Raw genomic sequence first — 23,871 nt, 5'->3', positions numbered from 1 at the left:
CATTTAGAACTATATTCAGGCACTTGCTTTTTCTTTGTGCGGCTATGCCTGAGTTCTGGTGACTGTCCTGTGTGTTCCATCAGAGTGGAATCTTGCTCAGGGCAAAGCAGTTTCTCCCCTTCCTCTACAGCCAGCAGGAAGAACAGTATTGTTCATTCTAAGAGCAACAGGGAAAATACAGGCCTGGGGGGGGGGTTGCTGGAGAGGGGGAATACCTGACATGACCTCCCCTAGTCCCACTACATCGTTTCCCATAGGCTGTGGGGAGGGGCTGGAAATAGTGAAATTGATAGACGGCCCAACCCGCTCTATCTGTCTCAAGGGAATCCCTGAAAATGAGACTGGTTCCAGCGTGGGCACAACAGGCATCTTTCTTGATGCAGTCGGAGTTTTATGCTTTGGTATAGGAGAGCTAGTGCTTTTCTGTCATATTTATGTATGGGCCCTGTGGTGGGAGGGAGGTACAGGAAGCTACTTTCTTATTTGTGGAATTTCTTGTGTTCCCAAGAGAAGCAGGTGACTCCGGGGACGCCTGCTAGAGGCAGGATTATCCATATACTTACCTACTCCTTTAGATGTTTTTTTTTGAAAGACTATTACAAAAACTTCATGAGAACATCTAAGATTCCTGGAGGAGAGACAAGTGATACCCAAAATGGGGAGAAAAATGGACTGAAATAGGAAGAATTATTAACTGGTTAGGGAATGAAGCATCATGACTTTGGAAGGGAAGGTCTGAGTAGAAACTGAGAGAGAAATTGGTCAAGAGACTCTTCTTGGAGGAGGATGCCTATGGAACAATTTGGGAAATAGAAGAGTGACAGGTGAGTTGGAAAACAACTGGGACAGTAATTCTAGGCTACAGGGACCTTTAAGAGTCATGAAAGAATGAGACTTTTGTGAGGGATGTGTTTTCACATTTGAAGGGAATTTATGAGCCAGGTTTGTATAATGTGTATTGTGCCATGGAGTGAGATTCCTGAATCAGGAAGGGATGAGATATGATTATTGCCATCTGGAGGACAGACAGAGGATGTGGACACATAGACTTTTCATGGGAGACAGTTGGAGCACCTGCTACAGTCATGTACGCTCTGTTCTTCATAGTGTGGTCTGTGGATCCGCACAAGGGTGTCACCTGGGAGCTTGTTAGAAAAGCAGTTTCTCAGGCCCCAACCCAGACCTACTGAATCAGAATTTGCATTTTTAACAGGCTCCCAAGTGATTTGTATGCTCTTTCAGGTTTGAGAAGTACTGGCCTTAGATGTTGGATGACAGGTGTCTGGCCTCAAATGAGCACTATGGAAGGTCTGAAAACTTTGGGATTGGGAGCACAAGAGGAGGAGCCTACGTTGAGGCAATTGAATTTGGGGAAGAGGGAGAAGTGTGCAGTCTGACTGCCCTGTGTCCAGGCCTCCCATGTCAGTCACTATGGCAGGGCTTAGCACTCTGCCCACTTTGGGAAAATGCCCACTGTTCCCACACTGGATTTGTCCTGGTCCTCAGGGGCTGCCCTGGGGCAAGCACTGCATAGGTCAGGTCTGCAGCCAATTGTGTTTCCCCTCCTTCATATGATGCCTGAATGGGCTGGAAATGTCACATCAGTCATGCCCAGCCTCAGGGTTGTACTGTCCCTTAATCAAATGAGTGATAATGTGATGACATTTATTGAGGAGACGTGGAGGTTGGGGGATGAAATAGGACTTCTTAACTGTCTGTCCTGGAAATGAGGACAATTTCGTTTTCCAAAGCCTTAAGGAGAGAACAGGTGACAGCATGAGGGGTTATATAATTTCAGGGGCCAAATTATGCTTTTTAAGGGATCTTTTGATTAATTTTAATGGGTTAATAAAAATATGTGACATCTATACTTCCAGAGACCTGGAGTGATAGGCAAAAGAACGGTATTACCAAGTGGGCATTTTTGAATTTTCTTCATCGTTTGAAGGTTGGAGTACCTCATCCCCAAACAGAATGAGTGATATAAAGAGGCCAATATTGAAGGAACACAGATTGAGATTGAACATAAGGAAACACTGTCTGAGATTAGAGGGTGATGGGGCAGATGGGAAGACGCAGGCTCTCTGGCTGTGCTCACTTGGGTGTAGAATGCCTCAGATGGGCTCCTGCCCAGAAACAGGGGAATATACACAATGAAATCTCAAAATATTTGTTTTCTCAAGAATTCTCCAGTCAACTCCTGAAATGAAAGGCTGGGTGGACGTGTGGTTTATGTACAGCAGTGAAGTATGGGGATGATGAATGACAGAAGAAAAATAACAACTTATTAGAGCATTGAAATGTGGTAAAATTTTAAAGCAGGGCTTGAATTTAGGAGAGTAAGTTGCCTGCTATGGCTCAAGTAAGAGTTTCAGGTTTTGTGTCCTACTCTCCATGCATTTATCTTGTCTCATTGATGAAATTTGAAAACCATGGAAGGGAGAAGAACATCTCTTTTATGTATTACTCCTTTACATCTCCAAGGCCCCCAAATGATGGTGACAGTAATAGCTCCATTAGCTGAGCACCATGCCCCTACTCTGTTCCAGGCACTACACATAATCACCTATTTCAAACAAAAGCTGTATGAGGTGAGTATTGTTGTGCTCATTTTACAAAGGTTGAAACTAAGGCTCAGAGAGGTTAAATCATTTATGCAAAGTGAGTAGGGAAGCTCAGATTTGTACCAAGTTTGAGCAAAGCTCGTGCTGCACACCCCCGAGCTATACTCTGCTCGGGATAGTGTGGCTCATTGACACTTGATATCATAGAGGTAACTGGAGAGCAGTGGATGATTCCAAATAGTGAATAATGAATAAACAATTTCTATGTGTTTGTGGCCCGTAGTCAGTGACACACTTAGTGACAGCTCATATTCAGACACTCTCTCCTTCACCTTCACTGGACCCCACCCTGCAATCAGGAGCTTGGAAAGGGGGCACAGTTGGGTGCATATATTCATAAAACACCTCAGTGAAAGTCATGTATGTGTGCATACTGTATGGACATGTGTGTTTGAATTTGAGTGGAAATATGCAAAGGAGTGGGATATATTTCTCTCGGTATGTCTACAAACATGGGCATATTTTTTAGACATTTTGGGTATGGTGTGTGTGTGTGTGTGTATGAGTGTGTACGTGTGTGTACACAGATCCTGAAGGAGTTCAACCAGCTATAAGGAACTGGCTGTCTTGCACCTCTGGTGTTGGGTGGTGTGTTTGTACCAAACCCTGAGACTTATTTTTCATCACCTCTCCAGAGAACCTCAATGAATTTTCTTTCTGGGAAGCTCATGGCTAAGACTGGGCTGCTACAGAGTCTCTATACCTCTGCTACAGTCAGAAGAGGTTTGCAGAGAAAAAGAAACAGCAGTCAAAAGGCAATCCCATCCTGTGTTTTACTTTCTAGTCTAATACACAGCAGCCCCTGTGTGTATACCACCCACGTAACCACCACCCTTCTTCTAGAACAGCCTCATGGAAGGTACTAAGACAAGCTAAGAAGCTATTTTATTTGCTTCTTTGCTTCCAGGTGGGACTGTCTATGAATTCTCCTCTTTCTAGGAAATCCCAGAGAGAGGAAAATTAAGAATTATACCAATGAAGGAATTTAGAGTTGAGGTTGTGAGAAACTGGTCATTTGTGAAACTAATTCATAAAAAAACAACGAGTTCTGACAGAAGCAAGGTTGGTAAGAGGAATTGAATGTTTCCGTTACTTCTTTAGAAAACCTGAATCAAACAAAGCTCCTGGAAGCAGGTGACAGGACGACCTGTATGTGGTTTGAAGGCAGACACAGCACAGGAACACCCTCCTCCACCTTCCAATGCCAGTGCTTGGGATACTTTTACTTTTTAAAAAAATTTTGTTTATTTATTTAACAGAGAGAGACAGACAGACAGAGAGAGCACATGCAGGGGGAGTGGCAGGCAGAGGGAAAAGCAGGCTCCCGCTGAGCAAGGAGTCTGATGTGGGACTCAATCCCAGGACTCTGGGATCATGACCTGAGCTGAAAGCAGATGCTTAACCAACTGAGCCACCCAGGTGTCCCAGAAATACTTTTCATTCTTATTAAAGAACTCAACAGGGGGAAGGGGAAATGAGAGATATATAGAAGGAGGCATAACGGGACCCTGTCCCATTTGAACCATACACCCTTCAAGAAGACCAGGTGCAAGAGAAGTGGGGATAAATGGACCCTGAGCTGGGATCCAGGTCCTAGCTCCTGTCTTCTGTATTCAAAGCCTCCAGCTTCTGTAGTTTTACCTTGAATTTCACTGGTCCTTGCATTTCACTCTCTCACGATGAACAGATGTTTAATACCAAATTGATGCCCAAGTCAAGAAATCTTTCACAGGAGCTATGCCTTTCCTTGGAATTCAACCACTCAATTTCTGTTAAAATCCTACACAAGGGGCACCTGGTTGGCTCAGCTGGTTAAGCATCCAACTCTTGATTTTGGCTCAGGTCATGTTCTCAGGGTTCTGGGATCAAGCCTGGCATTGGGCTCTGAGCTCTGTGGGGAGTAGGCTTGTCCCTCTCCCTCTGCTCCTCCCTCGTTTGCTATCTATCTCTCTAAAATAAATAAATAAATAAATAAATAGATAAATAAATAAATAAATAAAAGAAATTTTATTTCTGCTTGAAATTCTCTCTCTCCCTTTGCCTGTCATCACTATTGTCTCTCTTTCTTTCTCTCTCTCAAATAAATAAATAAACCTTAAAAAAAGATTAAGGGGTCAAGAAGCTTTCTTTGTCTAATGCCTAGCTTTAATAATACAATAATTATGAGAACCACTGGATTTGGGGGAAAACTCCATTTGGGGAGATGGGCATCCACAAGTGTATCCTCTATCCAATTGTAAGAAAAGTGGGGCCATCCACTACTTCCACAAGTTCGCGGTTAGCCCCATGGAGTGGGATATGCTCTGGCTTTTGTTTAAGATTTTTATTTATTTATTTAAGAGAGAGAGCAAGCACACACAAGCAGGAGAGGATTTCAAGCAGACTCCCTGAAGAGTGAGGAGCCAGATGGGAAGCTTGATCTCATGACGCTGAGATCATGACTTGAGCTGAAATCAAGAGTCAAATGCTTCACTGACTGAGCTACCCAGGTACCCCTGCTCTGGCTTTTAAGGAGTGATTTCTTATCACAGCCACATAGAACTAGTCCAGGTTATAGCTGAATTATGCAATTCTTGAGGGGTCCTGACTACTGTTCAGTTAGTCAAGTAATCATATGCCCAGGGGGTCCCCTTATTATCTTCACAAAGTGGCAAGCACAAAGATTGTCTATACATGACCTATTGTAGCAATTTCTCTGAAGTTTACTTGAAGTTGTCTAGTTTAGGTAAGCAACAAACATTCAAAGACAGTTAATCAGAATTGGAATTTAACATCCACAAAGGTGTGTTATGTAAACATAATTTTTCTTTCTAAAATCACCCTCATTTCTAAAAAGAGCCAAATTGAGACTACTTCACTTGAAAAACAATTGCCATTTTTAAAAAGTTGTCCTAATTATTTACATAAGCTCAACAAAAGTAGTGATTGACCTTATAGGTCCTTTCAAACTTGCTTCGCTATTACTTTTCATAAGGAATCTCTGGACTGAAATTTTAATAGTCTCTTGAGGCCAGAAGCCAAGCCCAATACCAGGATCAGATTTGCTGGCAATACCTGTAGATTGGTGTGAATTCCTCTTCTCCAGGTCCCCCAAATATCCTGAGGTTCTTGCACTTGCCAGGAAATGACATCCATTACTCACTGGTAAGGTTGCTGGGAACTCTGTAAACAAGGGATCTGGCCAACATTTCCAAGGGACTTTATTGGCTCCATAAAGTCAATCTTAGTTCCTCAAAGGTGTCTGGTCCTATCTGAGTCCATGCAGGCCTCTCTCAACCATGACATTGTAGTCAGACCCTTGGCAAAGTAACCAATGTTTCCAGTGGTGTCCTGTGACAAGGAGAACAGATTCTTATTGACCTTTTGTAAACAACTACAATTGTCATGAAAGAAACAATACTCCCAAGAGTCTCTGAACTCTGGAGGGTTCAGAGAAAAGTTAAAATTTTCAATTTGCTTTCAAAGGAATATTTTATCACGTCATAGACCTCTTCAGAGAAAGTCTTTTTAAATCTGGAAGAGCCAACATGATTAGAACTAGCAATGTTTCAAACAAGAGTCCTAACTGCTATCATCATCTTCCTCCATTCATTCAGCCCCATGTTACTCATACTTGTTCTGTTTAAATGCAGCTTTTCCATTAGCTCCAAAAATTCTTACCCAGTTTAGTTTTATGATTTTAAAAATACCAAACCCTCTATTTGTCAAAAGTCCTTTCCATGAATCTCCTTGAAGAGGAAACATATTTTGCAAGAGCATCAGAATAATAAACATATATTAGAAAAGACTCAAAAATGGACATGGTTTAAGATATGATGAGAGTTCACTATAATGCAGTTGACAAGGAAATCTGGTTATTTTTGTGACACACAGCATTTCATAATGAGAATGTCAAGTGATGAACCTATAGTAGAATATATTAAAACTTCAGGAATTTCCTATATTTTCTACAACAGTGGAGCATGTACCCAATAGCACAGCCTGAGAAGATTTATCATCATTTTTTTGGACCGTACTTCCCCTGTAATTTAACATACCAAATAAACAAGCTTAATTAATAAAAAAGATTTCATTGAGAATTCCAATCTTAGGAAGTTTGTTCAAAACATCAAAGAGTTCTAAACCACACACCTTAATAGGATTGCAGGTCATTACAAAGTTTAATATTTAATTATCTATTTAACCCAGCTGGCAATAAGAGATTTCACAAAAGGTTACAGTTGTTGGCAAAACTTAGTTCCTTTAATATGGAGAATTTTTAGTTCTCTTAAGTAATCAGAGACCTGATAAGACAAAATGTAGAAACTTTAGTTTCCTGGGCAGACAAGGAAAAGAAAAAAATCTTTTTTTACAATTTCTTATAAAAAACAGACCAACAATACAAGAAAATGTTGTCTTTTAACAGAGAGAAAAGCAGGATTTTGATCTTATACCAGTGTACTTTTAAAATCCACTTGCTTCAGGGACACCTGAAACAGTTGATTGGTTGTCTAACTCTAGATTTCAGCTCAGGTCATGATTTCGGGTTGTGAGATGGAGCCCGGCATCGGGTTCTGCACTGGGTGTGGAGTCTGCTTGGGATCTTCTCTCTCCCTCTGCCCCTTGCCGTCCCTCTCTCTAAAAAAATAAGTAAATAAAATAAATCCTCTCATTTCACTCTGAGTCAGTCCGAACCACACATAAAATACTTTTCCAAAGCTTTCCCTTCACAAACATTCTACAACTTTCTTTTCTGTTCAGATTTTGTCCTATGCTTCTCTTTCTAAATAATCACTCTCATTTTAGGACAAAATTACTTTCTTTTACCTCATCAGAAATGTATTCTCATTGATTATACGGCCCTGAAACATATCCTACCTTCCTACTTACTGAGTTGCGCTCCAAGGCAAGGGTGTAAGGGTGCCTCCTTCAAGGCCAGGGGCAGATCAAGGTTGGACTCACAATCCTTTATTCTTTTGTTCTCCTGTCTCTCCCTGCTGCAAAACAGATTTTTTTTTCTGATTCTTTTCCAGGTCTCTGCACCATTTATTTGTGTCCTAATGGACACTCATTGTAACAAAAGGAGTGTTACCATCTTTCTGGGCAAAAGTTCAGAAAGAACACAGAGGAAACAAAATGATGACCACATGAAGCCCAGAGGCCTGTATTTGCATTCCATTTTCCCTAAAAGTTGGGGGCTTTTACTGGCAGAACCAAATGGTTTCCTAATGGCTGGCTCTTCACCCAAAGTCAAAGTTCCACTGATGGAACTAAAGAGCTCCCTAGACAAGCTGACAGAGCCAAACCAAACCCTCTGTTTGGAGGCAACACAATGGGAGGAAGAGATCCAAGAGAGCCGCTCGTGGTCATCCACGCTCTGAGCTTAACATGCATGACAAGTTGGTATCACATTAGTGACTACCTTTTTTTTTTTTGGTGAATATCTTTTTTCCCTTTTTTTAGATTATGATATCTTAGTTACCATACAGCGCATCATTAGTTTTTAATGTAATGTTCCATGATTCATTGTTTGCATATAACACCCAGTGTTCCATGCAATATGTGCCCTCCTTAATACCCATCAGTGGCCTATCCCAATCCCCCACCCCCTCCCCTCTGAAGCCTTCAGTTTATTTCCCAGAGTCCATAGTCTCTTCTGGTTCATTCTCCCTTCTGTTTATCCCCCCTTCATTATTCCCTTCCTTCTCCTACCGAGCTCCCTGCTATTCCTTATTTTCCACAAATGAGTGAAACCATATGATAATTGCTTTCTCTGCTTGACTTATTTTGCTTAGCAATATATCCTCCAGTCCCATCCATGTTGCAGCAAATGTTGTGATATAATTCTTTTTGATGGTTGGGTAATATTCCATTGTATATATGGACCACATCTTCTTAGTCCACCCATCTGTTGAAGGGCATCTTGGCTCCTTCCACGATTTGGCTGTTGTGGACAATGCTGCTATGAACATTGGGGTGCATATGGCCCTTCTCTTCACTACGTCTGTATCTTTGGGGTAAATATCCAGTAGTGCAATTGCTGGATCATAGGGTAGCTCAATTTTTACCTTTTTAAGGGACCTCCACACTGTTTTCCAAAGTGGCTGTACCAAATTGCATTTTAACCAACAGTGTAAGAGGGATCCCTTTTCTCCACACCCTCTCCAACATTTGTTGTTTACTGCCTTGTCAATTTTGCCATTCTAACTGGCATAAGGTGGTATCTCAAGGTGGTTTTGATTTGAATTTCCCTGATGGCTAATGATTTTGAACATTTTTTCATGTGCCTATTAGCCATTTGTATGTCTTCATTGGAAAAGTGTCTGTTCATATCTTCTGCCCATTTTTTTATTTGATTATTCGTTTCTCGTGTAATGAGTTTGAGAAGGGCTTTGTAGATCTTGGATAACAGTCTTTTATCTGTAGTGTCATTTGCAAATACCTTCTCCCATTCCGTGGGCTGCCTCTTAGTTTTTTTTACTGTTTCCTTGGCTGTGCAGAAGCTTTTTATCTTGATGATCCCATAAGTTCATTTTATCTTTTGTTTCTCTTGCCTTTGGGGATGTGTCATGAAAAAGGTTGCTTTGGCCGATGTCGTAGAGGTTGCTGCCTATGTTCTCCTCTAGAATTTTGATGGATTCCTGTCTCACATCGAGGTCTTTCATCCATTTGGAGTTTATTTTTGTGTATGGTGTGAGATAGTGGTCAAGTTTCATTCTTTTGCATGTAGCTGTCCAATTTTCCCAGCACCATTTATTGAAGAGACTGTCTTTTTCCCACCGGATGTTTTTTCCTGCTTTATCAAATATTAGTTGCCCAAAGAGCCGAGGGTCCATTTCTGGGCTCTCTATTCTGTTCCATTGGTCTATGTGTCTGTTTTTGTGCCAGTACCATGCTGTCTTTGTGATCACAGCTTTGTAGTACAGCTCGAAATCCGGCATTGTGATGCCCCCAGCTTTGTTTTTCCTTTTCAACAGTTCCTTGGAGATTCGGGGCCTTTTCTGTTTCCATACAAATTTAAGGACTGTTTGTTCCAGTTCTTTGAAAAATGTCCTTGGTATTTTGATCGGGATAGCATTGAAAGTGTAGATTGCTCTGGGTAGCATGGACATTTTAACTATGTTAATTCTTCCAATCCATGAGCATGGAATATCTTTCCATCTTTTTATGTCTTCCTCAATGTCTTTCAAGAGTGATTTATAGTTTCTAGAATATAGGTCCTTTACGTCTCTGGTTAAGTTAATTCCAAGGTAACGTATGGTTTTTGGTGCTATTGTAAATGGGATGGATTCCCTAATTTCTCTTTCTTCGGTCTCGTTATTCGTGTATAGAAATGCAACTGATTTCTGAGCATTTATTTTGTATCCTGCCACGTTACTGAATTGCTCTATAACTTCTAATAGTTTGGGAGTGGCTTCTTTTGGGTTTTCCATATAGAGTATCATGTCATCTGCAAAGAGAGACATTTTGACTTCTTCTTTGCCAATTTGAATACCTTTGATCCCTTTTTGTCGTCTGATTGCTGTTGCAAGGACTTCTAGTACTATGTTGAATAATAGTGGCGAGAGTGGGCATCCTTGTCGAGTTCCTGATCTTAAGGGAAAGGCTTCCAGCTTTTCCCCATTGAGAATAATATTTGCAGTAGGCTTTTCATAGATGGCTTTTATGAGATTGAGAAATGTACCTTCTATTCCTACACTCTGAAGGGTTTTAATCAGGAAAGGATGCTGTATTTTGTCAAATGCTTTTTCGGCATCGATTGAGAGGATCATATGGTTCCTGAGTCTTTTCTTGTTGATATGATGTATCACGCTGATTGATTTGCGAATATTGAACCACGCTTGCATCCCAGGTATGAATCCCACTTGATCGTGATGGATAATCCTTTTAATGTACTGTTGGATTCTATTAGCAAGTATCTTGTTGAGGATTTTGGCGTCCATATTCATTAGGGAAATCGGTCTGTAATTCTCCTTTTTGACGGGGTCTTTGCCTGGTTTGGGGATCAAGGTAATATTGGCCTCATAGAATGAGTTTGGTAGCTTTCCTTCTGTTTCTATTTTTTGAAATAGCTTTAGGAGAATAGGTATTATTTCTTCTTTGAATGTTTGGTAGAATTCCCCAGGAAAACCGTCCGGGCCTGGAGTTTTGTTATTTGGAAGGTTGTTTTAGAATGAGTTTGGTACTTTTCCTTCTGTTTCTATTTTTTGAAACAGCTTCAGGAGAATAGGTATTATTTCTTCTTTGAATGTTTGGTAGAATTCCCCAGGGAATCCGTCAGGCCCTGGAGTCTTGTTTTTCAGGAGGTTTTGGATCACTGCTTCAATCTCTTCATAATTAATCGGTCTGTTTAAATAATCAATTTCTTCCTGTTTCGGTCTTGGTAGTTTATAGGTTTCCAGGAAGGCATTGATTACTTCCAGGTTGTTTAATTTATTGGCATAAAGCTGTTGATAAAAGATTCTAATGATCCTTCCTACTTCCTTGGTGTTGGTTGTGACCTCTCCCTTTTCATTCATAATTTTATTAATTTGGGTCCTTTCTCTATTCTTTTGAATAAGTCTGGTCAGTGGTGTATCGATCTTATTTATTCTGTCAATGAACCAGCTTCTAGTTCTGTTGATCTGCTCTACTGTGCTCCTGGTTTCTAATTCATTGATCTGTGCTCTAATCTTGATCAACTGCTTTCTCGTGCATGGATTAGGCCTATTCTTCTGTTCCCGTTCCAGCTTCTTGAGGTGAGAATCTAAAAGCTGTGTTTAGATTTTTCTATTCTTTTGAGTGAGGCTTGGATGGCTATGTATTTTCCCCTTAGGACTGCCTTTGCATTGTCCCATAGGTTTTGTACCATTGTGTTTTCGTTCTCATTGGTCTCCATAAATTGTTTAAATTGATTTTTGATATCCTGGTTTATTGACTCATTCTTGAACAGGATGGTTCTTAGTTTCCAAGTGTTTGAGTTTCTTCCAAATTTTTCCTTGTGATTGAATTCCAATTTCAAAGCATTGTGGTCTGAGTATATGCACGGAATAATTTCAATCTTTTGGTATCGGTTGAGACCTGTTTTGTGACAAGCCTATGGTCTATTCTGGAGAATGTTCCATGTGCATTCGAATAGAATGAGTATTCTTTTGCTCTGGGGTGTAGTGTTCTATATATATCTATAAGGTCCATCTGGTCTAGTATGGCATTCAAAGCTCTTGTTTCTTTGTTGGTTTTCTGCTTAGGTAATCTGTCTATTGATGATAGTGGAGTGTTGAGGTCCCCTACTATTAACGTATTTTTATCTATATGTCTCTTTATTCTGGTTAAGAGTTGGCTTGTGTATCATGCTGCTTCCCTGTTGGGGGTGTAGATATTTATAATTGTCATATCCACTTGTTGGATACATTCTTTAAGAGTAATATAGTGTCCTTCTGTATCTCTAACTACAGACTTTAGTTTAAAATCCAATCTGTCTGATATGAGAATTGCTACTGCAGCTTTCTTTTGAGGTCCATTGGCATGAAAAATGGTTTTCCATCCCTTCACTTTCAGTCTGGATGTATGTTTAGGTTCAAAATGAGTCTCTTGTAGACAGCAAATGAATGGGTCATGTCTTTTTATCCAATCTGCCACCCTGTGGTGTTTTATGGGAGCATTTAGGCCATTCACATTGAGAGTGATTATTGAGAGATATGATTTTAATGATGTCATGTTGCCTGTAAAGTCTTTGTACCTATAGATTGTAACTTTCTGTTCTGTATCACTCTTGGGGCCTTTTTACTTTTATAGAACCCCCTTAATATCTCCTGTAGGGCTGGTTTCATGGTTACAAAATTGGTCAGTGACTAGCGATTCTGGAAGGTCCTTATCTCTCCATCAATTCTGAATGACAGCCTTGCTGGATAAAGGATCCTTGGCTGCATGTTTTTCTCTGAAAGAGCTTTAAAAATGCCCCCCCCCTTCTCTCATTCCAGGTCTGCGTAGACAGGTCTGACGTAATGCTAATATTTTTGCCTTTTTTACGTGAGAAATTTCTTTGCCCTGGCTACTTTCAATACTGTATCCTTGGATCTAATATTTGTGAATTGCACTATGATGTGACATGGTGTAGGTTTGTCGTGGTTGAATTTGGGAGGGGTCCTCTCTGCCTCTTGGACATGAATTCTTGTTTCCTTTGCAAGATTGGGGAAGTTTTCAGCTACAATTTGTTCAAATATCTCTTCTAAACTTCTCTCTTTGTCCACCCCCTCAGGGATGCCGATGATTCTGACATTGGAACATTTCATTGAGTCAGTAATCTCCCGTAACCTACATTCTTGAGATTGTTTTTATTTCTGAGCCAAGTTTCTGTTTTAGCTTTCTGTTCTACCATCCCATCCTCCAATTCACTAATTTGTTCTTCTGCGTCATTTACCCTGGCCGTCAGAGCATCTAGTTTTGACTGCATTTGATTCATAGTATTTTTAATTTCTTCCAGATTTGCTCTCATTTCCACCCTTAGAGATTCTATATTCTCATTAATATTTTAGTTAATATTTTTTTCAAGTCTACACACCATCTTGACCATTGTTACTCTGAATTCCACTTCTGATAATTTGGATATACTAATCCATCAGTTCTGTGGCAGAGGCCACAGACTCATTGTCTTTTCTTTGCTGGGGGGGGATTTCTCCTTCTCATCATTCTGATGAGGGGAGGTTGCAGGGTTGCCCAATGCCCAAATTATTGACCAGGACCCAGGTAGTGTGCTCTTATTTTATAGGGACCTTAGGGATGTGGGCTTCCTGGTTTTTCAGCCTGTCTTCTGGGGGAGGGGCCTGCCACACTGATATTCAGGCAACTCTGTTTGGGTAGAGTCTCCCTGTCCCCTGCGAGAGGAGATGGGGATGGGCACAATGTGAGCTGGTATTTCTGGGCTTTTGTTCTCTGGCGGCTTTCCCTGGCAGTTTTCTGTGCCTCTTCTGAGAGTGTGAGCAACAGTGGCCGAATCCTAGCCTCTGTCTCAGAACAGAGAGATCACAGTCTACTCTCCACTGAGCTCTTCTGGCCTCTTTAACTGTGTTTCTATTGGTGCTGCTAAAACCCTGCAGCTGGCATCCCAGCCCTCACTTCCAAGGCCGGCATGTCTCTGTCCTTTGTGTTTCTAACACTGCCAGTCACCAGCTGCCCCCACACCCTCCGGAGCTCCGTTTCAGTTCACTCCAGAGCTCCGGTTTTCAGTCCGGTTGCACACGTTCCCAGGCTCATGGTCTCAGTCTGCTCTCTCACAGGTGCCGGTACGCAAGTCTGGCCATTCCCCAGTGCAGGTGGCTACAGCTTCCCGGTGCCTGAGCATGTTGGCTCCCTCCCCCTTCCGTTTATCTTCCTATATCTGTGCACAGATTCATGGCTCCCGGCTTGGTACCTCAATACTCAGTGCTAGAGATGTTCATTTGTAGAGATCCAGATGTAACTTCCTGCGTCTCAGGCTGATTCCATGGGTGTTCAGAATGGTCTGGTACCAATCCACCTCAGCTCAGGGGACCAGCTGAAAAAGGGGACCCCTACTCTTCCACCATCTTAACTCCTCTCTCTCTGCCTCATTTTATTTTCTTTTGTGAGTTCATATGTATATTTCTGGGGACACTTTAGTGAGGAGCTGCTTGAAGGCATTGAACCTGACTGCTCAGAACCTGTCTACACTGTTGACTCCAAGTTAATGGACAGTCACTAGTAGGTTATTTTGCTCATACTGTGCCTGGTGCTTCTTCAGCTCTCAACTCAGACTCAGTCCCAGGCCTTCACCTCTTCTCCCTGTCCTCCATGGGATCCCTAACCAGTGTATCGAGCACCTTATCCAGAGCTTGTCCGCCTCCCTTGCCTGCCTGCTTCAGTTTCTCTTTCTCCTTGGCCCTCACTCCCCTGCACAGGGTGAGACAGGCTGCACGACCTCTGAGAAATTAGGGCTGAGCTCAGGCCTCTTTGGATGGCAGCACTGTGGAGGGAAGGAGGGGAGGCAGTGTCCATATCCATGCAGGGCCTCTGGGACACCAAGGTGGGCACGGGGAGGGAGCCTGGGGTAGCCCTGGCAGCAGCCTCGCCCTCTCAGCTTTCTGGGCCCTTCCAGCAGCAGCAGCTCCTGAGAGGGGCCTGGGCCCAGCAGGAGTCAGGTGAGAGGGAAGAGGCTCCTGGAGCCCATGTGCAGACCCCTCCCTGGCCTGGCTCCCCCTCCTGCTGCACACCTGCCTCCTTCTCTCTGTCTGCTGCCTCCCCCTTCCTCCCTGCAACTTGTCTGCTTCCTTCCATCTTGGCCTCCTTCACCTTCATCTCTGTCAGCACATCTGTCTGTCTGTGGGCCTGTGTGTCTGTCTCTCTGACTCCAGATATACTGTGTTCTGAGATTTCCCAGGACTGGGGCTGTCCTCAGCCTCCCTTCTGGCTGTCACCCTCCCTGCCTCCCTCCCTCAGTGTCTGAGGGTCTCTCTTCCCATCACATCTGTGTGAGTCTCACCCTGTGAGCCTTTCAGTGTCTCCCCCATCTCCTTCTGTCTGTCTCCTGTGCTGCCTCCACCATCCCTGCACCCTCTCTGCTCTCTCTCCTTGCTTCTCTTATCTCTGTGTCTCTCAGCCTCTTCCCTGTCTCTGGCTCACACCCCTCCTTCCTCTCCTCTTCCCTCCTCCCCCTGTCAAGGTTCAGACACTTCCTGTGACATCACCTGGATAGGCTCCACCTTCCAGGTCCTCCAACTAGCATGAGAGACTTATGTCCCCAACTCTGCATCCTCTGTACCCCCCTGCCCCTGGCCCAGTTCTTTTCCTTGCTTTTTTTTTTTTTTAATATTTATTGTAATAGGTCCCTGCAATAGAGGGGATGAAAGGTGGGAATATTCAGGGGACACAGGAACAAGGTGACATGGCCAGGGCCATAGCTTCTCTCAGGGAGTAGCGGGATCCCCCGTTTACCTTGGTGCCTTAAAATTCCATCTCTTGTCCTGCCTCTGGCACTAGTGGCTCCTTATTCTGCTCCCTTGACTTGTTTTACCCTGAGGGATCTTACAAAGGATGATGTTTAGAGCCTGAACCCGAACATCCCCACCTTCTGAAGGTAGTACCCTTGCTTCCCTGCTTCTGCCCCTTCTCCAGTCTTACCTTTTCACCACTTTGATTCCCTTCCTTCCTCCCCTCCCTCCCCCTGGTAAAAAACAAAAACACTAACTTCCCAGGAGGGACCCTGGCATTTTCCCCAGCCTCTAGCCCTCTACCTACCTGGAAGTGAATAGTACAGGGAGAAAGGGGAAGGGATTGCTCTTGGGACCAGATACAAGGATGGACACACCCACCCCTTGCCCTCAAGCAGATAAACATCAGGGGAAACCACAGCCTGAGGCGGTGGAAGACAGCCTAGGCCTGTTGGAACAGACACAGATCAAACACCAAGATGTCCCTCCCTTACTGTTCTGTCATGACGGCCATCCTGTCAATCTTGCCTGTCTCCTTTGCCTCTAGGAATCCTGGTTTTGTAGTCTTGGCTGGTCACTCATCCACTACCCAGCATTGCACCTGGAACACAGGAGGTGTCCTATTAGTGCCCTTGGTCCATGCCTCCTGGAGATGTGTCAGGGCAGTGTCGGTGTGATTTGTAGGTCTCCTCAGGGGGAGGTTCTTCCTGAGATCTGGAGCAATTCTGTCTGTTCCAAGTTCAATGCTCTGTCTTCCTATAGTTAGTATAGACTCTGCCCCTTTAGGGACCTGCTGCTACTCTTCTCTCCCCTCCCTCCACCCCCAGCGTCTCTCAGCGAGAAAGGAACCTAATTTAGCGTTTAAAGGCATCTCAACACTATAAGTAGAGGCAGCGATGTCCCTTTTCCTTGAGACCCATGGTTTGTGGGCCCATCACTGTGCATTTAGCCCTGGGTCTCTAAGTAGGTCCCACCTTCTCCACCTCTGAGAAGTCTTGTCTCTGAAGATTAACATTCTGGGAAGAAGGAAGCATCTTTCTTTGGTCACTGTTTCAGGGTCTTGGAAGCACTACATTAAGACTGTCTAGGGGCGCCTTGGTGGCTTAGTCGTTAAGCGTCTGCCTTAGGCTCAGGGCGTGATCCCGGCGTCCTGGGATCATGCCCCACATCAGGCTCCTCTGCTGGAAGCCTGTTTCTTCCTCCCCTACTCACCCTGCTTGTGCTCCCTCTCTCGCTGGCTGTCTCTATCTCTGTCAAATGAATAAATAAAATCTTTTAAATAATTTTTAAAAAAACATTCAAAACAAAAGACTGTCTAGAGCAGGAAGCTCTGTAGGCAGGGACTATATCTTTTCTTCCTGAAGCACAAGGCTCAATGCTCATTCATTCAGAATATGCTCGAACACTGAGTGACTCTCAGAAATCCCTCATGGTAAAGCTTAAGACAATTTATTTTTAGTTTTATTACTGCCATGAATCAAAATGTGGTTGAGGCACGGATGGATGGTGGTGGTAGAGGAACCTGTAGGAGATTCTGGGAGAGAGGTGAGGGAGGGGAGGTGCTTCTGTCCTTGTTTACAGACTGCTGAGTGGTCTCTTATCTGGGTCTGGGACTGGCCTCCAAATCACCACAGGCTGGGCTCCACCTGGCTCCCCATGCTCTCCTTCTGCCAGCTAGACCTCCTCCACACCCAGGACCCTGGAGAGCTTGTTTACTTCTAAATTCACATCTTGCTGCCAACAAACTCTTCCGCAAAGTCCCATTGAAGCCCCTAGTCCACCTCCTGACCCGTGCAGGGCCTGACAGCACACTTCAGATTTCCTCCTGGATTCTAACTTATCTACCTCCTTCCTACCTTCACATCCTCCCCATGCCTCTTCCTCCCTTTGGCCCCAAATCCCTGAGCCCCAGCCTTGTTAGCGCTCACACTACTGAGCCCCCGCCTCCCCAAAACCCCGCCTCTCCAGAACTCCGCCTCCCCAGTGGTTCAATTCCCTGAGAGCCCCACTAAACTCTACTCCAAGTCCTGACGCTGCTTGGCCAAGCTCCTTACCCGTCTCTGGATTCGTCTGCACTTTCTTCTCAGGTCTCTCCCCTCTGAGGCAAAAAAAAAAAAAAAAAAAAGGCCATGGGTAAGTGATTTCTGCTGTGTATGGATTTGGCAGGAAAACAGAAAGCCAGAGAGGAAGAAGGCTGGGTTTGGATGCCACTAGCTATAGAAGCTGTGTGGGGTTTGAACAGAGGGTATTTCTTGGCACCAGACCTAGGCTGTGGTTTGGGGGCTGTGGACCAGTACCTTGGAAGTTTGGGTTGTTTTTTTAGCTTCAGAGCGATAGGGAGGCCTACACTGTGTTCTCCTCCAGATTAGAAAGGTTCTCAGCTCTGATGAGCAAAATACAATTTACGAGGGTTAATCCTTGGTGCTTCTCTTCCGGGATCCTCTCCGCCTCTTACACTCGCCCTCTTTCATGGCCTTTCCTTTCTGCCCTGGTGCGGAGCTTGCTTTCTTCACCTTTGCCTCTCCCACGGGGCTCAGCACACAGTATGCTTACACACATTCCTGGAACGAATGAAGATTCTTCCACCTGACTTTGCTGCTTCCTTCATGTTTTGTCTTCTTTCTCACTGGAGATTCTGAAAGTGTCTGTGTGTATCTTCTTAGGGAGGACATTGGTGCGTACTTTGCAGAATAATAGATCCAGTTTAATGAGATGGTCCTCCATCACCATAGAGGAATTGAGGGGCTTCTTTCTCCAGGCTCAAGGAGCTAAATATCTATTTTTACAGCTGCTGAATGTGTCTCCCTGCCTTTGTTATCTAATTGAAAAAAGTTGTGGTGGGGATTGGTTATAGACCAGGTCAAGCTGTAGGAGGAAAGATTACCAAGGTCCCCTGGGGGTGTGGAGGCCTAGTGGTCTTTAAAATACTGAGTCACCAAGAGGCAGTTTGCTGTTATCACAAAACATATTGGCAACTCTTTAATTTTGAAAGCCCTTGGAGTCTTAAACTGTTCTCCACCCTCCACCCTCCCTACCGCCATGTACATTGTTGATAGCACCCCAACACCAGCAGCCTAGACAACACTTATCCATACATGACACCTCTTTTTTTTTTATTATATGTGGCAAATGTTGATTTCTAGGTTGCCTTCCCCTGCCCTCTAGCAGTTCTTGGGCTACTTCTCTCTGTTATCAATTGATACATGTTATGTGCTCCTAGAAGGCAGATTTATTTTAACCTTCGTTAAAACAATATCATGTGGAAAGGCCCATTTCTTCACCAAGGACATTTCAAATTGATAAATATGATTTCTGCATTACATTCTTTTGGTATATCCTTGTACCTTTCTTGATTATCACAGATATCACAAAGTAGAGTGGTGTTTAGAAAGAACTAAGGAAAAGGCATACAGATTGTCCCTTAGTGATGGAAGCTCTTTGTTGTAAATTATGTTGTGAGGCTGGTGGGTCTTGGTGGAAAAGTCATATGGATCTATATTTGGAGAAGATCTCAGGACTTTGAGGCATGATACAACTTTCACATGACTCAGATGATCTGGTGTCTTTCCTGCAATAAAACAAATCAATTCACTTTCCAAGGGAGCAGGTGGCTGTGGGAATAGTTACCTAGGGCTATGAAAGGAATCAAGCAGAGTGTGGTGAGAGAGGACAGAGAGACAGAGATAGCCCAGTCCTTACATGGGAGGACAGAAGGACACATTTAAGATATGAAAGAAGATAACTAGAGAGATAGTTGGCCTTTCCTAAACCACACTGTGTAGTGTATCAGTGAGGGTGTATATTGGGCACAAGCATGTGGAAGAAGGAGCCATGGGCTCAGACCACTCAAAACTGCTAGTGTAAATGTGCAGACAGAGTGTAGTGATGGATGGGACCACTGGAAGGATTTCTAGATTCTGTGCTTACAAGGAAAGGGAGGATTTGGGGTAAAAAACAAAGGTGTTTAGTAAGGCTTATTGGAAAAAATGGCTGTGTGTCAGTGCACCCCTATGTTATAGTTGTAGTTTGGAAAATGAAGTAGACAGGCAGAAGTAGATGGATTTCCTTCTACTGCTTTCTCCTGAGGACTTTTATTAGGTGTTCTGTGTTGGCAGGATTCAGGATTGAGAAAATGGAGTGGAGAATCATAGGAAGAAATAGAGAAGAAAGTGATTTTTAATATTGACATCAGTGTATCCCATCACTTTCTAATCCCATAATTGCATACCCTACCTGGGATTTTCCAGCTCTCTTTCTGATTCCTGTTTGGATGATCGCTTTCTGATTCTTCATGATAGCCCATTAGTTTCTGAAGACTTTTAGAAGCAGAAGCTCAGGCTTTTCTGATTTGTCAAGCTGATCATTTATTTTCATGTGATAGAAATATGAAGAATTTCCAACACTGGATTCTGACTGAATCTAAACCTGTCAATATGTCAAATCATGAATGATGAATGTTGCATTTCACTCTGTCTTCTCTGCAGTTATCCAAGAGGGACTTAGAAAAGGCACCTGTTCACAACCATCCCAGAATGATACTGGATACTATGGAATCTATACAGCCTCTAGGGAAGCTCTGGTTATCTGATTATTTACCCAAATAATGGTGCAATGATACTAGTATAGTGTTGCTGCTAGCATGGACTCCATAGGTATTGTGGGAAGGAAGCAAAATGTTTTAGTGTGCATCTACATAGATTTTGGACTACATTTGGGTGGATGGATTTGGTCTACACACAGTTGGTGTGGAGCATGTTAGCCTGCATCAGAATGGGTTTTTATTGAATTGAAATTCAGCCTCTGCCAGACTGGGATGGGATTTGAGACGTGTTGTGCTGTACAGTAGGTAGGTGAGTTGGAAGATGTGTCTGTGTTTCCTCTTGGTCTAATGAGCAGACAGTTTGGGTCCTGCCATGCCTTCAAGTTCAAGTCTTGATTGCACCTAGTAATATTTACTTGCAGAATTATGCTTCTAACCTCAATGTGAGAAATGAAGCAGGTTCTACCCTAAGGAGTTTTTATTTTCAAAAGAGAATAAAAGCTTCTTCCACATAACATGTAAAGAGAATATAGTACAAAGTTAGATCAGAGGTGGGGGGATGCCCGATAAGTGATCCTTTTGCTGAGGTTGTGTTCCCATGACTTCTGGGAGGTAAGTTTGAATGTTTCTCTTCTTTTCTTTTTTCTTTTTTTGTCATGTTTATTTAAAAAAAATTTTTTTATAATGTTATGTTAGTCACCATACAGTACATCATTAGTTTTTGATGTAGTGCTCCATGATTCATTGTTTGCGTATATCACCCAGTGCTCCATGCAATATGTGCCCTCCTTAATACTCATCAGGGGGCTAGCCATCCCCCCACCCCCCTCCCCTCTGAAACCCTCAGTTTGTTTCCCAGAGTCCATAGTCTCTTGTAGTTCATTCCCCCTTCTGTTTACCCCCCTAATTATTCCCTTCCTTCTCCTACCGATCTACCTGCTATTCCTTATGTTCCACAAATGAGTGAAACCATATGATAATTGTCTTTCTCTGCTTGACTTATTTCACTTAGCATAATCTCCTCCAGTCCCGTCCATGTTGCTGCAAATGTTGGGTAATCGTTCTTTCTGCTGGCTGAGTAATATTCCATTGTATATATGGACCACATCTTCTTTATCCATTTGTCTGTTGAAGGGCATCTAGGCTCCTTCCATAGCTTAACTATTGTGGACAATGCTGCTGTGAATATTGGGGTGTATATGACCCTTCTCTTCACTATGTCTGTATCTTTAGGGTAAATACCCACTAGTTCAATTGCTGGGTCATAGGGTAGCTCTATTTTTAACTTTTTGAGGGATCTCCACACTGTTTTCTAAAAAGGCTGTACCAACTTGCATTCCCATGAACAGTGTAACACATCCTTTCCAACGTTTGTTGTTTCTTGCCTTGTGCATTTTTTCCATTCTAACTGGCATAAGATGGTATCTCAAGGTGGTTTTGATTTGAATTTCCCTGATGGCTAATGATTTTGAACATTTTTTCATGTGTCTGTTAGCCATTTGTATGTCTTCTTTGGAAAAGTGTCTGTTCATATCTTCTGCCCATTTTTTGATTTAATTGTTTGTTTCTCATGTATTGAGTTTGAGAAGTTCTTTATAGATCTTGGATACCAGCCTTTTGTCTGTAGTTTCATTTGTAAATATCTTCTCCCATTCTGTGGGTTTCCTCTTTGTTTTGATGACTGTTTCCTTTGCTGTACAGAAGCTTTTTATCTTGATGAAGTCCCAAAAGTTCATTTTTTCTTTTGTTTCCCTTACCTTTGGAGACATATCATGAAAGAAGGTGCTGTGGCCGATGTTGACAAGATGGGGTTTGTTTTGTGTTTTTTGGTGGGGGGCATGGAAGGAAGGCCTAAAAGAGGCTCTGTTTATTGGATCATGGACAAGCTGAAGATGTAGCTTGAATTTATGTGTTCCTGGGAAACAGTTATACATAATGCCATGATGGGGTAATTCCTACCTCTTCCATGCAGCTGTCTCAGGACCCACAGTGCAAAGAAGATTCTCATTAGTCTTGCCAACACTGGAAAATGTGGTCCTTACTATTCTTACCTTTCAACTACTAGAAAGTCATTTGGGATCTTGACATGCCGTGGCTTTGACTGTTCATATCTTACTTAGGAATACCCTTCCTGGTTCATAGTCGATATATTTTTTATTTATTTTTGCATGTGGGAAGGTGTTCACAAAATGCACTAAATTGTAAGTTCCCAGAGAAGGGAATTTTATATATGCCACCATTGTCTTGCAGTGTGTGTAAATGAGTGTGTGATGATTTGGGGGTAATGCTGGTGGTGTTGATGAAGTATGGGGGAAGAAAAATGTTGTTTTTGCTTGAGTTCTTTTGCACAAAGAATCACTGTGTTTCCTAAATTTTCTATTTTGGAATTTGCCTTCATATTCTTTTATACTTAGTTGAAATTGATCTTTAATAGATTGAATCCAGTTTTTCTCACTTAGAAACTTTGTGTGGTTCTCCTTGAGAGACCATCCAATTTCTATTTTTAGACCCAACCCAAAGTACACTGAATCCATTTCTGTAGTTATTTACTGATAGTATACAAAAAAATGGTAGCAAATACAGAAATAATCTTTTCTCTTGGAGCTTACACTATAAGGGCATTTCACGGATACTTCCTTATCCTCCTGAAACAAGTAAAGTCCTGTTCTACACACCATTCAATCCTTTGACTGTTGTACCACACTTTTCCCTTCTGCAGGCTAGCCTTTTTTTTTTTTTTAAGATTTTATTTATTTATTTGACACACAGAGAGAGACAGCCAGTGAGAGAGGGAACACAAGCGGGGGGGGGTGGGTGGGAGAGGAAGAAGCAGGCTTCCAGTGGAAGAGCCTGATGTGGGGCTTGATCCCAGGACTCTAGGATCACGCTTGAGCTGAAGGCAGAGACTTAATGACTGAGCCACCCAGGCGCCCCTGCAGGCTAGCCTTATATGTAGTTATTGCAATGGGGAATCATTTCATGTTGCCTGATGCCAACGCGTCAGGTAACTTACTTTCCAAGTAAAGAAAAGCAGTGGAAAGAATAAAACTCTGTATCGTCTCTCTGTTTGTTGTCACACATAAAGGGGATGATGAGCAAATCATAAATGTCACAGATAATACACTTTGTCTGACCTGAGTTGAGTTACTTTCCTTGTACTTTCACTTTGCTATTGTGAAAGAGACTTGGTCCTCAGTTCTTGTGTCAGATCTCTGACATGGACAAACCGCTATGTGGAGCCTGGGGCACCTTCTTGGCTGTGGCTATTTAAGTCTTTGTACCTCAGACCTCAGCTGGGAAAGGACAGGCAACTGAAAGCATCATCAGGCAGAAGCTCTGCTCCTGGGCTCCACCTCACCACCTATTCCCCTACCCTCTTCCCTAACTGGGATTTCTCCCAGTGCAGAGTTCTAGGCACTGAGTTCTGGTGCTGGATATTAATGAGGGGAGGGCAAGGGGTAAGTGGAGCATCTGCAGAGATCTGATATCTATCTGTTGGTGTGACCAAACTGTTTCTGGAAGTAACGTCATGTTGAACAGGGTATAGAAAGAGTGTTTTTATGCAGAGAGTGACAGTCTGTGTGAGGGCTGATGTTAATGCCAGCAGGATGTGCATGTGTGGGGAAAGATTGTCCTGTTCAAGTAGGAGCCACAGAAAATGTTAGTAGTAGGAAAGTGGTAAAAACAATGAAAAGAAAGACTTATAAATACAATCTTAGAAGTTTGGATTTAATAGAGAGCTGGAAACTGTAGATCTGGTTGGGAGTGTGTGTGTGTGTGTGTGTGTGTGTGTGTGTGTGTGTGT

The 23,871-nt window shown here is 42.9% G+C and overlaps 1 protein-coding gene across 1 annotated transcript in view; it reads left to right on the top strand.

Annotated features, from left to right (window-relative positions):
* Nucleotides 1-17,005: 17,005 nt before the first annotated feature.
* The window catches only part of LOC103677817 (cationic amino acid transporter 3-like), a 72,013-nt gene continuing 65,147 nt past the window's right edge, over nt 17,006-23,871 (top strand). Inside the window, 1 exon segment of the mRNA XM_040642213.1 lies at nt 17,006-17,659. The gene's annotated coding sequence lies outside the window, so the exon portion shown is untranslated.

This window comes from Ursus maritimus, unplaced genomic scaffold, assembly GCF_017311325.1.
Source record: "Ursus maritimus isolate PB19 unplaced genomic scaffold, ASM1731132v1 scaffold_26, whole genome shotgun sequence".
Taxonomy (NCBI): domain Eukaryota; kingdom Metazoa; phylum Chordata; class Mammalia; order Carnivora; family Ursidae; genus Ursus; species Ursus maritimus.
The sequence above is the reverse complement of the archived record's forward strand: the minus strand, read 5'-3'. Positions and strand labels throughout refer to the sequence as shown.